The sequence below is a fragment of the Pongo abelii genome, chromosome 17 (assembly GCF_028885655.2).
Source record: "Pongo abelii isolate AG06213 chromosome 17, NHGRI_mPonAbe1-v2.0_pri, whole genome shotgun sequence".
Lineage (NCBI taxonomy): Eukaryota > Metazoa > Chordata > Mammalia > Primates > Hominidae > Pongo > Pongo abelii.
The window spans coordinates 59188572-59205181 of NC_072002.2; the positions used below are offsets into that span (position 1 = coordinate 59188572).

General features: G+C 44.1%; 1 protein-coding gene and 1 long non-coding RNA gene across 5 annotated transcripts in view; both read left to right on the forward strand.

The window, feature by feature from the left end:
* The window catches only part of SETBP1 (SET binding protein 1), a 383903-nt gene that overhangs the window by 56830 nt on the left and 310463 nt on the right, over positions 1-16610 (forward strand). The gene's annotated exons all lie outside the window — the stretch shown is intronic.
* The window catches only part of LOC134760298 (uncharacterized), a 115914-nt gene that overhangs the window by 35193 nt on the left and 64111 nt on the right, over positions 1-16610 (forward strand). The window contains exon 2 of the long non-coding RNA XR_010137581.1: positions 1-16610. This exon is cut by the window's left edge and continues 24393 nt beyond it; it is cut by the window's right edge and continues 64111 nt beyond it. This is a non-coding gene — a long non-coding RNA (uncharacterized LOC134760298).

Genomic DNA, 16610 nt, shown 5'->3' on the forward strand with positions numbered 1-16610 from the left:
GTTGCAAGTCTGGCAAGTGGCTCAGTTGGAACTCCTCAGCAGGCCTGGCTTGCTAGAGGCCTGTGTTGAGTTTGTCTGGGACAGGCCTCCTGTGAAGACTCACATCTATGATCCAGCAGTAACAGCTTTCACTCCACTGTCAGGCACAAACTTCTTGGCTGATTGAAAGAGCAACACGTTAGTTTCTAGAAGTGGAGTGGACTGGTGTCTGAGGTGAGTATAGCCCACTTGGATACAGATGCTCAGTATTTGGTTACCTGCCCTGGGGAAAGGACTGGTTTCTCCCTGGTGTATAGACTCATAGGCTGGCTACAGACATATATACACACACACCCAACTACTGATTTGCCTTGGGAGTACACTGTGCTTACTTAATATTGTACAAGCTGGTGACCAGATTACCTTAGGAGAAGGCACATGATGTAGAGTGTAAAATCCACTAGATTTGAAATTTAGAAGACATAGATTCTACTTCCAACTCTGGTTTGCCCTGAGTGTGTAACCTTAGAAGGGTCACTTCACTAGGCCTGACTTCTGTCTGTAGGATGAAGGCATTAGGCTACATAATCTCAGAGTTTAAAGCTGGAAATTTCCAAAGCTGGAATGAGTTGCCTTTGTAGGCAGTGAGTTTCCAATAGCTGGCTGGAAGTTCCAGAACAGGGATTCTTAGCCTTAGAAGTGTAGTTGTGTTGGGCCTTTCCAACCCGATTGAGTAACTTTCAGCTGATTTGGAATCCCATCAGCATGGGCCAAACTGACGTCAGCAGGGAGACAGACACAGCATTACGTTGTTTACTCTGTACAACCTACAAGTGAATTAATGACCTGCCATGTCACTATTTTGATAGCAACAACATCACCCCCATTGTCTACCATTTATGAATTATCTTTTTTGGGCTTGTCAATTGGTTGGACATCTGCATATCCTAGGGCATGTGCAGATCCACATGGTCACATGCTCATTCTCTGGGTCTTCCTCCTTTGAGAACCTGGCATGTGGTGTTCTTTGTGACTTGCCCATATAAACTGCTATTAAAGCCAAAGACTGGGTGCCCTGTGCTGGCTGTGTCCCTCTGTGAGAGACTCAGATGCTGAGGTCTCCAGTGGCACTTAATGCTCCAATTGCCATTGTTTGAAGAGCAACATCTACCCTGTAGTCATATGTGCCTATGTTGACATCTCTTTCCACTTACTCTTTGCAATTCTCTTCTGGTGTCCATGCTGCCAGTGATCTTTATTAACAGTAAAATTCTTCAAGAGCTCCATAGCCCTGAAAGAAGAATTATGCCATCACTTCCATTTTACTTAATTTCATTTTTCTGGAAGCATTAGAAGATGAGTGTTCACATTTTCCATAAATTTATTTGCAGTTTGAAAGAAGGAAACATTGAGCGTGGTGGCTCACGCCTGTAATCCCAGCACTTTGGGAGGCCAAGGCAGGCAGATCACCTGAGGTTAGGAGTTCAAGACCAGCCTGCCCAACATGGTGAAACTCCATCTCTATTAAAAATACAAAAACTAGCTGGGTGTGGTGGCACATGCCTGGAATGCCAGCTACTCAGGAGGCTGAGGCAGGAGAATCACTTGAACCCAGGAGGCAGAGGTTGCAGTGAGCCAAGATCACGTCACTGCACTCCAGCCTGGGTGACAGAGCGAGACTCCGTCTCAAAAAAAAAAAAAAAAAAAAGGAAGACGGTATACACGAACACACACACATACACACACAGAGTCTCTTTTTATGTGTAACAGTTGTCCACAAACTTAGTGGCTTAAAGCAACAAAAATTTTATTATTTTATATTTCTGGGGGTCAAAGTCAGAAATGGGCCTCACTGGGCTCAAATCAAGGTGTTGACAGAGCTGTATTCATTTAGAAGACTAGGAGAGAGTGTTTCCTTTTCTTTTTCAGCTTCTAGAAGCTGCTGTCATTTCTTAGCTCTGTTCTTCCATCTTAAACCTAGTAACTCAAGTCGAGTCATTTTCAACCTGCCATCTCTCTGGTTCTACCTATTCTGTTTGCTCTTCCACTTTTAAGGACTCTTATGAAAACATTTGGGTCTACCTGCTTGATCCAAGACAGTCTATTTCAGGGTCAGCTGATTAGCAGCCTTAATTCTGTTCCACTTTAATTGCCCTTTGCCATCTAATATATTCACAGGTTCCAGGGATTAGGACGTAGGACATCTTTGTGGGGCCATTATTCTGCCTATCACATCTTATTTTAGTAGTGCTAATAACTTGGATTAATAAAACATTAACAAACAACCTTACCTTGCTTTTATCTCCTTGATCTGTTTCTACTCCTCCAAGCACAATTCTTTATACTGGGGAATGAAATAATTGCTTTTTAAACAAAAAGCAATTTGCTATAATTTGTAGAACTTTTGGAGTCATAACTGTTTCAAGATATGTTTTAATAAAAAGATACTTGTATATTTGTAAAAGAGTCTGACTAAATATTTTCATTCATCTGAGGTTCTGGGAAATCTGATTTTAATTGTCAGTGATATCTGAATTTGGATTCAGGTCTTTCACATTTAAAATACTCTAAAAAGGATAATTTTGGTTATTCAACTTGTATCAAATGAATGACAGATACAGAAGAGTTTGGCAATGTGTTCATTAAATTAAAAAACCAGTATACTGGGTTATCATCCAGCAAGTGCTAACTGTGTCTTGGCAGATGTCTGATGTCCGAGTAGGAGTGATTATGGTTACTGTGTGAAGGCTTGACTCTCACGGAGTTGCAGGATCATACATGGGAAGTGGAGGGGGTCCCATGTGACCTTCTATGAAGATCAGAAGAATAGCAAACCTGAAGAATAGATTTTGGTTGGAAGAATAGAAAGTCTGCCTGGAGTGTCTTTGGAATGCCAGAGGATGAGATTGTCTTGTTTACTAAGAGTTGTCACGGTTCCCTTCACCTCCCAAATCCTGGTAAGGAGCTAGGACCTGCCAAGGTGAAGCACTGATAGATTCGGCTGGCCTTGAATCTGCAGGTGCTAAGGTTTGGGTTATTATTCTAGAGTGGGCATTGTGAGTCATAGGGCTCCAAGGATTCAATGGTAGAGTTACGTCACCTCCTTTGGGCATTGCAAAGTGAGCATAGGTGTATGCCTACTACTCTGCTGACAGCTTGGGAAGGTTGCCCATTTTACCTTTACACTAATGACGGTATTACCTATTACACATTGTGGCCATTACAGTGTGCATACCAGGGGAGGAGACAGCAAGAAAGTGGTTATCAGGACAGCTGAGGGCTGGCACTCCTTAACACTTGTGATCAGTTATTTCCTTTCTTCATGTTCGGAATAGGAATAATGATTCCTGCCCAACTTACCTCAAGAATTATTATGAAGACGACATGTGATGTAAATGCACTTTGAAAGTGTCTAGTGGCTATTGAGTTCCCAGTACTTTAAAAAAAAGAAATAGACAGGGGTAGAAAGCCTTTCTATGTTAAGGTGAAATGATGCAATTCAACTCTCTGATCCTGTGCTTTTCCATACATTTCTTGTGGACACTGGGAAAAGGATATGCTGCCTTTTGCTTTGAATCACAAATCCTGTGCATTAATTGGAGTTTACTTGTGGAAAAGCATTTGTGGGATGAGTTTGTAGAGTGTAGAATGGAGGGTGTGTATGTTTGGGGTAGGGTGAGTACAAGTTGTATGAACCATTATTAGTTTAATTCTCATTTTTAATTGGTTTTAATTTAGTGTTTTGTCTGAAGTGATGATCTACATTCACAAAATTTTATGGATGGCTCTTTAGGGAAAAAGGAACCTGCACTTGGGTAAATTTGAATGTACATCTTGATTTCTCAGTTCTCTCGGAAATATGGAGGCCTGCTATATCTTGCATTGTAGACTAGTAGATTATAAGATCATCAAATATAGGAACTAAAAGTGACTTTATAATTACCTGGCCCAGAGGGCTAGAGGAAGCAAATGAACAAACAAAAAACTTTAAGGCAAAAATTGAGCATTCATTCAGTGTAATATATTTTCATTCATTCAGTGAATATTTTTGAGTACCTATTCTGTCCCAAGCCTTGAGCTAGGTGCTAAGGGGACCAAGATCAAAGACCCAGTGCCTGCCTGTAAGGAGGTCATGGTCCGGAGAGGAGATAGGCATTAAACAAGTAGTGTTCACTGTGCTCCTTGCTAGGTCTGGCTGATGGGAGGATAAGAGGGATGATCAATAGCAAATAGGAACTCTCCTAAGATTGCCTGGGGGTGGGGGTGGGGCTGCGAGGAAAGGCTAACTATTTCCTATCTCTTCCTCTAGAAAAATAAAATACAACTAGAGCTCTAAGAGATCACCTTTCATTGCCTGTGCCATCAGGACCCCTTTTCCTTTTCAGTTCCATGCAAACCCATGACCCTAGATGCCTAAGATCTATTTTTTACCATCATCTTTCTTACTGTTATTATTTATGACGGTCATTGTTTTAACTGCTCCAAGGAGATAATTGCCTTAGTTGCTAAGGCAACCCAACATATTGGGTATAAGAGCAGCCAGCAGAAAGGGTTTGCCAAATTGCAGGGCTGGGTGGGAGGTGTGGGGTGGGAGAGCAAGGGAGCTCAGCTGTGGAGCTTGAAAATAGCCATGTTCAAATTATCTCTGCATTTCTTCCACTGAGGAGCGTGAAGCCACTTGGAATCCGGTGCCTGCCAACTCCTCACCCACCCCTGACGCTTCCTATTTTCAACCCAGCCAGTGCACTCCCTTACTAACCCTCAGTGCTCAGCCGAGAGCTTTCTTGGGTTCCAGTTCCCAGACTCACAACTCCTATTCTGTCTGCTCCTACTCAACCCTGGAAATGTTCTTGCCCTGTATTTCTGGCCTCTAAGGACGGTGGTGGAGCGGGGTGCAGCACACACAGATGTGTCTGTAGACTTCCCTGTCTGGGCAGTGCACATTGCCCATTTCAAACAGAGCATAATCCTTGGTGGTCTTGCTCAAGTCTTGTCTTCTTTCTAACTTGGAGAACTATAGGCAGATGACAGTGACCATTTACATTTTAATTTTTGAAGACTGAAACATCTTGGGGGATCAACCTTGCTGTCTCCATTAAATAGGTAAACTGAAGCCAAGAGAGGAGAGTTATGCAGACAAAGCAATGCAGCAAAAGTGGGTGATCTCAGCCCCGCACCCCGGTCTCCTGACTTTCACACTCAGCCCTTATCAGTGCCATTAGCTTTGCTCCTTGGCTACTGACCATCTCAGTCTGAGGTCTTCTGGGAGATTTTGCTCTGGTTTCATGTCCTCTAGTTAGCCCCTTTTTTGTCTCCTGGCCCTGGTCCTTATGCCAAGATGGGGTGGCAGAGAGGATGCTGGGGCAGGAGGATGCAGAGCACAAAAGTGTAGCTCATTGGCTGGCTTTGCTTTTCATGATTTGACCATCCAGAAGCAGCTATTGCCATGAAAGAAGATAATGGCAGGAGAAAAGGCAAGATGACAAAAGAATCCCTACCAGAAGATTTGGGAGGTTGTTACTGACTTCTTTCAGAAAGTCTTCTTTCTCCTCTTTTTTTCCTGCTCACCAAGTACACATTAGCCCCAGGATGTCTGTGGGGAGGGCCAGCCTGCCTCTGTGTCCTTAGCAACCTCCAGGGTGTCTCCCTAAGTATGTCCCAGGGCCCTCTGCTAGAGCTCTGCCTCAGAGTTGATCTATCTGAACAGGTTAAATAAACAGGTCTGTGTTTGGGTTAATTATCACTGGTTCTGTTGCTCTCCATTACTGCTCCATCCGGGACTCTGGCCAAGGAGCAGATGGGAGAGGCTGCATCATCACCCCTGCCTCCTCATTGTGTCTGGCTCTCCCTCCTTCTCTCTCTCTCTCTCTCCGCTCCCCACCCCCCATCCCCTTACCCCTTTCTGTCTCACTCCCTTCCTCCTTCCCTTCCTGCCTGCCTCTCTCTTCCTCCCTCCTTCTCTTATTCTCCACCTTCCTCCCTTTCTCTCTCTCCCCTCTTCCCTCTCCTAGCCCTGCTTCCCTGCCTTCCCTTCCCCCTCCCTCTTTTTGCTCTTTCTCTCTCTCTCTCTTTCTCTTTTTGGCTGAGCAAATAGGCCAGATGGTGGTGAGGGGAACAGACAACAAGTGAGGCATGGCATATGGGGAGCTTGTTTAATTTCGGCTCCTGTAGGGAAGTAGATTGGAGGAGGTGAGCTACAAAAGCAGAAAATGGAAAGGGGAAGGGTAAGAAAAAAAAAAAAAAAAGAAAAACAACAACAACAACTGACCCTTCCAAGGGGGAAATTGGATTCAATTTACTATTGTTGGCCAGTAGAAGCAGTTGAGAATGAACTGAATCGAAAGTAGAAAGTGCCCTTTTTGAATTTCAAAGGTACAGCACCCCCCAACCCCCAACCTACAACAGACCTCACTTGTACCAGCTCCATATTGCCCAAGGATCTGGCTCTGGGAGAAGGGTCTGCCAGGGGCAGTGGGCATGGGGAGAGTTTCTTATACAACATGGGGTATGGCTGTGTATTGGTGGATCAATTCAGGGAGAGAGAGGAAAAAGAAAATAGCTCTGTGGCTAAAATTAGGGGTCAAGGGAAGACTAGCCCCCATTTAACCTACCTCTTTTTTTCTACTAGTTGTCTCACTTGGTTTGATGCACCTTTTGTTTCAATTTTATTCTGTTCTACCCATGGGCAGCTGCCCACATAGCCACACCTCACCCTGCTGCCATTGTCTGCTCCCTTTGCATACTTGGAAAAGTGCAGGCAGGATCTCGAAGTGAGTGTAAAGATGTCACTGAATGGCCCTCTAGCAGAAGCCTTTTGTTTTCAACCAAAATGTATTTAACCTTCATGGTGACTGCCAAGAATGTCAAATTTAAGTCTACATTAACTAGAGTTTCTGGAGAGATTCTGGCCACATATAATGGCACATGCCTTGGTCTCACTGGTGTGCCATTCCCACAGATCAACGAAATACTGCCTGCTACACCCCTGAACATTTCCACTCTGCCATTGCTGGCGAACCCCCACTCTCAGAGAGCAGGTGGATTTCTGACAGCCAGGAAAAGCTGTGACCCAGTGCAGCGTTGAGTCTCAGGCTCCTGGGTCTCTGGGGACCGGAAGAGACCAGAAGCCTTAACAATTACCCTAGGAAAGGAGAATACAATCCAGGCTCATCTGCTGGAGCTGCACACTTGCTCCCCCCTTCCCTGCAGGGGCCTCCCCAGCTCCACCAGGCAACCCGTTGTTCTGCAGCTGATAACCGGATTAGGCAGCAGAATGGGGCAGATGAGTACCCTGAGGGGCCCTGCCTGGGAACAGGGGCTCCCTGGCCTGGCGTGAGGGCTGCCACTGTCAACACCCTAAGCCGCTGCCTCCTGCAGGGCATTTGCATGTGTGTGCGCCCTACTGTACGCGCCCAAGAGCCAGTGGGAAATGCCGGCGGTGGCAGTTCACACGGGGCACTGCTGCACAAAGCCCCGAGGCCAAGCGGCACGGTGGCCCTGGCTGGCGAATGTCGCGCACCCAGTCTCTCGCAGCAGCGCCTGGCGCGACGACTGCTGGAAGCCGGGCCAAACGCAGTCTTTGCATGAGTGTGGCCCTGGCTGTGGGAGCCGAAGCACAGCCACCACGCGCTCTGGAGCTCAGGGAGAGTCGCCTGCATCGTCCAACCCTCCTCTAAAAAAAAAAAAAAAAAAAAAAAAAGCTTTCTTCGTGCTTGCTTTCAGTGGCAGGCCGGCGGTTTGATCTCCCCTGAATGCTGTCCCCTCATTTGAGGCTTCGATTCTGAGAAGATTCAGGGCATTGTCCAGGGTGGCGGGATGTCGGATTGATTTCGGGGCCTTTGTGTGGACGTGGGGCTCCTGAATGAAGCTGTTATGCGCGTCTGGGGCTGGCGGGCAGGCTGTCCGGCTGCAAGCTGGGCCTCCCTTTGTTGTGGGGGCCTCATTGAGCCCACGGAAGAGGCTCATTTCAGCGTGATTTACTACCACCCAAACACCAGCTGTCTGTTGTGCTGCGGCTGCTGCGACGCCCTGCCCGGCCCCCTTTTGGGTAGAATCTCTTCTCCTTGTGAAGCTCTCAGAGCCCCCACCCCTTTCTTTAAATGCTTAAGGTAGATTCATAATCATTCGTGTATATTCATATTATATACTTATGTATGTACACCTAGATATGTATATACACATATACACATACACACATACATATTCTTTTGGTGTGTTTCTTTTTAATAGAGGGCCCTGAGCTGAGGTAGGGAGCAGGTGGAAAAACGCTGCGGGGCTAGGGGCTGATGACCAAGATCGCAGCCTCAGTTCTGTCCTTGATTCATTGTGTGACTTTGGGTCAGTCACTTGATGTCTCAAAGAGCCAGTTTCTTCACCAGAAAAAAATAAGAGCATTATTTTTGATAGAAGGAAGGCATGCCTGTATTTCTTGAAATATTACAGTATTTGAAAGCTATGACAAAAATAGAAAAGAGAGTGTCCTATTACTCTCTAACAATTTTGGAAAGCATTATTCAGTGAAAAATAAAGTCAGAAGCAACAGGAAATGAGCTTGTGCTCAACCTTGCCAGGCACTGGGGAGGCAGGGTTCAGAATGTCTTGTCCTGAGGATCTCAAAGTGGGGAGTCAATAAGGAGACTAGGGCCATGGAGCCTTGGAAGTGCTAAGTGAGCATCAAAGGAGGGAGCAGGAGGAAGCCTTGGAGGGAGAAGGGCTATCAGGGAAGGCTCCTGGAGGAGGTGGTGCAGGATTGTTTTGATGTTCAAGGTAGTTGGTAAGAGGCGGGGTGAGCAAAATTATTTCATGGAACTTGAGTGTCTGGTGTAGTGGTGACCATCCCTTCTCTGGCGCCCTTCCTTGATCTAGAAGGCACGCACACACCCAGGAGTGAAGAGAGAGCTTGAATTGGGGCAGGGAGATGTGGTCAAATATGCACGGTACAGGGGTCACTCTGCCACTCTGCCATTTCTGTTGGGATGTCTTGAAGGTGTCTATGTTGTCAGTCAGGCAGATGAGCATTTAGAAGGTGGCTGTAATAATTCAGGCAAGAATAGTGATTAGAATATGAGGTGTCATAGGAGAGATGACAGAGGTGGAAAGGGAAGACATTTATGTAGTGGGACTGCCTTTGAGAATCATTGGATGTAAGGAGTTGGAGATAAAGGAGTGGATCTGTAATGATGCCCACATTTCTGTAAAATAGGACATATGATAGTACAATGGTCATAGCGTTGCTAGCCTGGCACATAATAAGCACTCAATAAGTGATGGTGATAAATAATCATGATGAATATTACTGTGTTTTTTAGGTGATCCAGTGAGTGGTTGCCTTCAGGCCATGTTCCAAAATGGGGAATACAGGAAAAAGAACATATTTTTTAAGGGGGAGGTGGTAAGAAAAGTAGGATGATATGTTTTTAACATAATCAAGTTCACACAGGGGTTATCAAATGTGATATTTGGGGAGTGGCGTCTGAGTTGGAATTATCTCTTTGTTTCCCCATAATGTTTAGCTTAGTGCTCAGAACATGCAAGGCATTTAATAGATGTTTGATGAACTTGTGGATTAATGTATATTCTGACTCTTAACAATCAGGAAATATCAGTTTAGAAATAATCATTTATTCCTCACATATTAAGGGAGTGGCAATTAATATCATGCATGGGACACAGTAAAGAACAAGCAGGTGGGGTCTATGCCAACATGGAGTCTGTGGTCTGGTGTGGCCATGAGGACAATAGGAAAGCTACATGCACATGTGATTGGAGAGGATTCTGCATATTGTTTCTGAGTGTGTAAGCACTGTCTTCAGGTAAAGGTGAGGAACAGGTAGGGCGTGCTATGGAGGCATACGGCATCTAAGTTATATTGAACCAGCCTCATGTTTTTATATAGTGTCTGATGGCCAGAGATAGACCTTGGCCCAACAGTTAGTCACATGCCAGCCCCAGCCTTGGCTGCTGTTTAATGCTGTGCTGCAAGCCCTTAGGGAAGCTGCATGTGAGTGGAGGTTCCTGGTGACTCCAGCATCAATCATATCTACTGTGAGGCTTCTACAGGTGATGACCAGGTCTCCAAGGTCCTGCTTCTTCCCCATGAATCCTTTCAGGGATACCTTCATGACCCCCAGAGGTTTTGCTCTTGGTTCTCCTTCATGTGGGTTAACAATCTCATGAGCTTTTTAAAGTTTATATTTAGAACAACTATAGGCTCACACTTCTGGGACCTACTCCAGGAGGTGTTACAGTAAGTACTAGAGTCATTCAGCATCCCAGGAAAAGGGAACTGAAAAGAGCATTAGAAATCCTCAGAAGAAAAAAAAAATTCTCCTTTTATTAAGAGTGAAAATAATTCTAGAAAGGAGAGGTGCTGGCCCAAGCCACACAGCTCGAGAATGGCAGGGAGGAGCTTTAACCCAGACGTCATGGCCTCCCAATCCAGAGCTTCCTCTACTTTTTATGCACTGCTCCACATTGCTGTGCATGTATGAGATTAAGTATACTGATACCTCTGTCTGTTTCCTACATTTCCCATGAGAAATACGAAAGTCAGTATTTTACAATATTCAGTCTGTGTAACTCAGTTATTCAGAATGTTAAGAGGTGTTAGAGGTCAAAAAAATTCTCTGAGCAAGAAACATTGGGAAACAACTGGTTCAACAAAGCTAAACAGATGTCTTTGCAGTAGGATGTCTCAAAGCCTTTAATGTTAATAAGCATCACGGATCTTCAAGTGTGGTTGAGTTTATGTTGTTTCACAAATTTATTAGGTCACAAGCTGATATCTAGGAGATCAGCTATCCCTAGACTGCACTCCTAGTTCTGATTCTTGTGTAGAGACAGCCTCCCTGGCAGAGAGCATAGGTCAGGTTGCATTTGTAAAGATGCTGCATGGATCTATGCTTCTGCCTTGGGAGGCTGAGTGGGGTGGGGAGGCTGGCAGTACCCTGACTGCACTGGAGTACAGGACTCTGGAGAAGGAAGCATCCTGAAACACCAACTCCATTGAGTGTCACTCCTCCTGCTCCCCTCCCACTAGAGGAAGAAATGGAGGGAGGGAAAGATAGAAGAAAGGAAGGAAGGATGGAAAGGAAGGAAGGATGGAAAGGAAGGATGGGAAAGAAGGAAGGAAGAAGGAAGGAAGGAAGCCATTTCACGGCTCTTAAGGATCCTCATGCCCTAACAAGAAGAAGGGGTGCAAATATACTTCTCAGAGTTAGTATAAAAGGTGATCTCTCTGTTTCCTATTTGATTAGGAAGAAATGTTTAGACATGTAGGCCTAGAGAGGCAAAGAAAATAAGGAGAGCAAACAAGAACATTGGTTTACTTTTCCAGAGGAGGAAGAGGAGAGCACACAAGCATGGGGAAGAGCAGAACATGATAGTTTTATCAGCTTCAGTCTCACTGCTTTTCCTAACAAAACTTCAGGATGATTCCTGATCGTGGTCAAACCTCAAGTAGCTCAAGAGGTCATGCTTTATGCAGTGGGTCAGTTGATATCATGAACTCAATCTAAGACTGCTTGAGATACCCCTTGGAAGGAGGGTTGTGCATGTGCAGGCACCATGTGTGTGCTTGTGCATGCACATCCCAGGAGCAATGCAGGTAAAGGGAATAGTGTCCACTTAGCTTCTGTCTCATTGGCTTGGTATTTCTGGACCTCAGATCCAGACATAAAGATCAGTCTCAGATAAGCGGCTTTTGGCAGCTTAGATTGTGTCTGTTATTTATTGGGAAATGCAGGATGGATCACGCAACAGGACATATTTGCACATTCTCTGTGGGGATGTGGCAGGACACACAAGTTGACTCGCAGACAGGTGAAGAAGGGTGGTAAGCAAAAGTCTCCCAGGGGCTGCTGCAGAACACTCTGCTGGCTGTCTGCATCATTTCTACTCTGTTGTAATCTCCATGACCACAGAGGCTTGCCTGCTTGTCAGCAGAGTAATTTCTGGGGTAGTTATGAGAGGGGCAAGCTTAAGGGGAGGCATTAATGCACAGTATCTACAAAGAGCAGCAACTTAGGATCTCCAAGCCTTCTTCCCCCTTTCCATCATTCAAAGCAACACTCTCCCAAGGCAGATGCATAATCATACTTATGACCTCCCCTGCAGCACTTACAAGATATCATCCTTTAGTTCTGTTACATTCATTACCCCTCGTTGGGGAGTTAATAATTGGACCCATTTTATAAAAGAGAAAGTGAGGCGCAGAGATGCAAGTGATATTCTGGCCTTCAGAGAGAAAAATTACCACACCAGAGTGTGCCTCCAATTCTAAAATTCTAGAATATTGTGGGAGAGAAGGGACCAAGGATGAAGCTCCCTCATCACTGGACACACTCAAGTCTGGCTGCTTTCTGCCTATGCCATTCTTTTTTGGGAGAAAGGCAACAATTAGGAAATCCAGACCCTGGGAGATGGAGCTTTTCCCTGGATTCCAGGGAAGCAATTCCTTCTTTTAGCAAGAAAGTATGAAGGACTGATACCGTGCACAGCATCTTTGCTAGGCAAGCGAGAGAAAATTGATCTGCAACATGTGGGTCCTTTTCTAAAAGAGCTTGCAGTTTGTTGCATACAGACACACATATGAAAATTAAAATACCGTCTCTCACCAAATCTAAGATATCATAAACTACAAGACAGTTTCAAAGAAGTTAGAAGTAAAAAATTGTGCATCCTATAATCAATGGGATATGGTAGTAATACAAAAAGTAAATAAAAATGAAAGTTAATTATCCAGAGTTGTTACAGCCGTATGTGTTCATTCACTTGCTTTCTGACTTCTCTGATATGCCAATGCATGGCGAAGCATCCAATGAGTGGTACTGACAGTTGTTGCTTTGAGCTCCCAATGAAGAAGGATGCCTGGGTGGGAGCAGGATGGGATAGAAAGTGAAGGACTCATAAATGATGCAAGATTGAGTTAAGGCTTGAAGAACAGGAAAGATTTCAAGTGGGAAGGCGGGAGGGAGGTGTGATGGGGAATGTCTAGCTCTGGGCTTAACTGCCAAAGAGGACTTCGGAAAAACTGGTTTATTCGTAGGAGAAGTAAAATATTGGTATATTAGTCAACTTGGGCTGCTATAACAAAATATCATAGACTGGCTGGCTTTAACAACAGACATGTGTTTCCCACAGTTCTGGAGGTTGGGAAGTCTACATTCAAGGTGGCAGTAGATAGATTCAGTTCCTGGTGAGGGCCCTCTTTCTGGTTTGTGGATGGCTGCCTTCTAGCTATAGCCTCACAGGGCAGAGAGGGGAAGCTCTGCTGTTTCTTCATTTTCTTATAAAAACACTAACCCTATTATGAGGGCTCTACCCTCCTGACCTCATCTACACCCAGTTACCTCCCAAAGGCCCCACCTCCTAATACCATCACAGTGGAGGTTAGAGTGTTAACATGAATTTTAGGGAGACACAAACATCTGTCCATAAAAATTGGGAACGAATTTAAATTAGATTTGGGTTCTGGAACTTAAATCACTGGACAAACTTGGGAGATGTTTTAGGGTCCAAGTATGGCAGTCATCCGATGGATGTTTTGAGGGGATATGGCCACCTGAGTTGGCATTTAATCATGCCAGACACCACCGGACTTCTTCTGGGTTTCCTGTCTCCATTTCATTGCTCTTTCAGAATTCTGCTTTGTAGAGAATATAAGGGAAGGGAAGACATGACCCCTGCTCTCAATAGGCTTAGCTAGATCATAAAAAAATATCAAGTTATGAAAGATTTTAAGAACAAAACTAGCTAAGATGCAAAGTGTGTAGGGTACTGACAGTCTGTTTTATAAATATAAAAAGAGAGGAGACCACTGTGGGCCAGTTGAGTAGGACGTGGCTTTTTGGGGCAAGTGAGATTTGTGCTGGGCCTTGAGGTTATGGGCTGTGGTTATGATGAGGCTGATGGAGTGGGAAGCAGTATGAGCAAACTTAAGTGCACAAGGGTGAGCCTGGTATTTGGGAGTCATGGAGAGGTATGGACAGAAGAGCATTATATTTAGGAGATACTTACCTATCTCCTGCAGGACATGGCAAAGCAAAGTTTTTTGTTTGTTTGTTTTTATAGAGTGTGTAGACAGTGAAAAGGGTAGGCAAGGGAGGAGAAAGAAGCAGGAAGGTAAGGGAGAGTTAAACATGCTTTCCACATCAGCCTCACCCTTCTGCTCCCCACAGCTAGCCACTGCTAGTCTAGGAGAACAGTTCACAAACTCACATTCTTTAGCTGGAAGACCTTCACAGCTTACCTAGCGACAAGATTTTGAGAGAGTTTGAGAGATAGAGCAGAGAGCTGGAAGGTAAGAAAATAGATGAGAGAGGTTATCAGATCAGCAAGGGCAAGGAGTTCCTAATTTGATTTGTGTCCATTCTTTGCTTTCCATGCCCCTTTCTCGTTTTCTACCACTATTTGACAATGAATCATATGGAACTTGTGGTTTCTATTTTTATTACTATTTATAGTTATTTGCAGGTTTTGTTGTTATTTGATTTATCCTTTATTTGTCATTTTGTTTCTTGCAATTTCATTGATATCTTCTCTCTTCAGTTACAATGCCAGAAACTGGAAAGGAGGAACTATGCTTTTTCGTATTTCTCAAAGTGTAAACAGTTTTCTTTTTCTTAGTAAATCCTTAGTAAAAGTAACTTCAATACATTTGGAAACCAGGCAGGCATATTAGTCTTCTCAGGCTGCTGTAACAATATACCATAGACTGAGTGGCTTAAAAAATAGACATAAATTTTTCACAGTTCTGGTAGCTAGGAAGTCCACGATCAGGGTGCTGGCCAATTCACTTCTTGGTGAGGGCTCTGTTCCTGGCTTACAGGCAGCTGCCTTCTCATTGTGTCCTCACATGGTGGAGACTCTCTCTTCCTCGTCTTATAAAGCCACTAATTCTTTCTCTGAAGGCTTCACTAACCTTTATTAGCCATCTCACCTTAACTACCTCCCAAAGGTACCATCTCCGTTCAACATATGGATTTCAACATACGGATTCTGGAAGAACACAATGAAGTCTATAGAAGCAGGATACAACATTTAAATACAGGGAAAAAATAAAAAATATGGAAGAAGTGAAAGAACAATCCATGTTTGTATGTTTGATTTTTATGTATTCAATGAATTACCCTCCCAATCCAGGTGATTTACCAATTATAGAGTGAGACACTACAGGACTCCAGTGGTTCTTGAATGATTGATCATTACATTGATTGGTGGTCAGTGCTGGGATGAGCCCAGGACTATCTTCTTCATGAACAGAGAACGTAGATAGCTGTCTGTGGGTCTTGAGGTAGAAAGTGTATATGTCATGGTTAGAGACATAGGCAAGCAACAGGAATGCTTCGAGGAATGTGGCAGTTTTTGGGGAATGACCTAAATGAAGTGCTGGTGGGTATTGAAATCTTTAGTTGAGTAGGGAAATGTGCAGCATGTTTTTGCACTCCAGCAGTGACAACTGTGGACTTGACTGATTATCAATTGCTGTCTCTATGTCATCTAAAGAAATGAGTATACTGGACAAATTTTATATATTTTATATGTTCCTTTAAGGGACATGTGGTGTGATGAGAACTCTTGTGTAACTGACTGGGGGCTCAAAAACAGAAAAATACTTAATAAAATCTCACATTTACAAAGAAGGTTTGTAGGAAATAAGATGGAGAAGTGGAGGCAGCATAGAGAGTTATAACTGACTGGTCCATGGGACCTTTGACCTAGGTTCCAAGATCATTGTCAATAGTCATAAGTGGCCTTCAGGTTCTCCTCTAACCTTCTGGAACTGGATGCCCAATTTTGTATGCATGTGCATTTAAGTATTTTCTTGGAAGAGCCTACAACATTCTTCAAATTCTCAAGATGGTCTGTGACCCAGAAAAATTAGAAATTACTACTGATTCTAACTTCTCAAATCTACAGATGAGGAAACCAAGACTTAGAGAGGATTAATAACTTTCTCAAAGCTACTGAAAGCTGGAACAATTATTGTTTTTTTATGTTACATTGCTACATTCTCTCTACTGTTCCTCTCTGAAAGATCAAGAAGTCACTTTGCTTGTAGATTATTTCCAAAACCCTACAGAGAAGGATGAGCTACTAAAGAGATTATAGATCAGTTTCCTGCCAGAACCTCTAATCCACTGAGGCTGCTCTTGTGTTGGGACCAATTTGAACCCACCATGGGTTCATCACAGAAGAATGGGGATTTTGTGCAACAAATCATAAAACCCCAGAATGATAATCCAGATAGATCCTAGGAGGCTGGTGTGAGAATACTCCTTCATCCGTGGGAAACATCATTTTAAGGAGCCTGGCCCCCAGGTGTCCTAAGCATAGGAACTAGAGACATAGCCTGGGTTACTTAATGTCATAGAAATGCCTTTGCCTAACCTTTGACAGACTTGTGTATTAGAAGTAGTGCTACCTAAACAAATAATAGAAATACACCATTATGGAGCCTTTCTAGGCCATTGCTTCAGTCTCCCACACCCAAGGAAATTCATTTCTCAAGTTCTTGGCATATGGGCATTGGCCACCCTATCCCATTCCTGCCGAGACCATGAATGACCCAGACAGAAATGCTTTAGGTGAGCATGAGTTTCATGTTGGAGGTATAGAATGTTGACATGGGT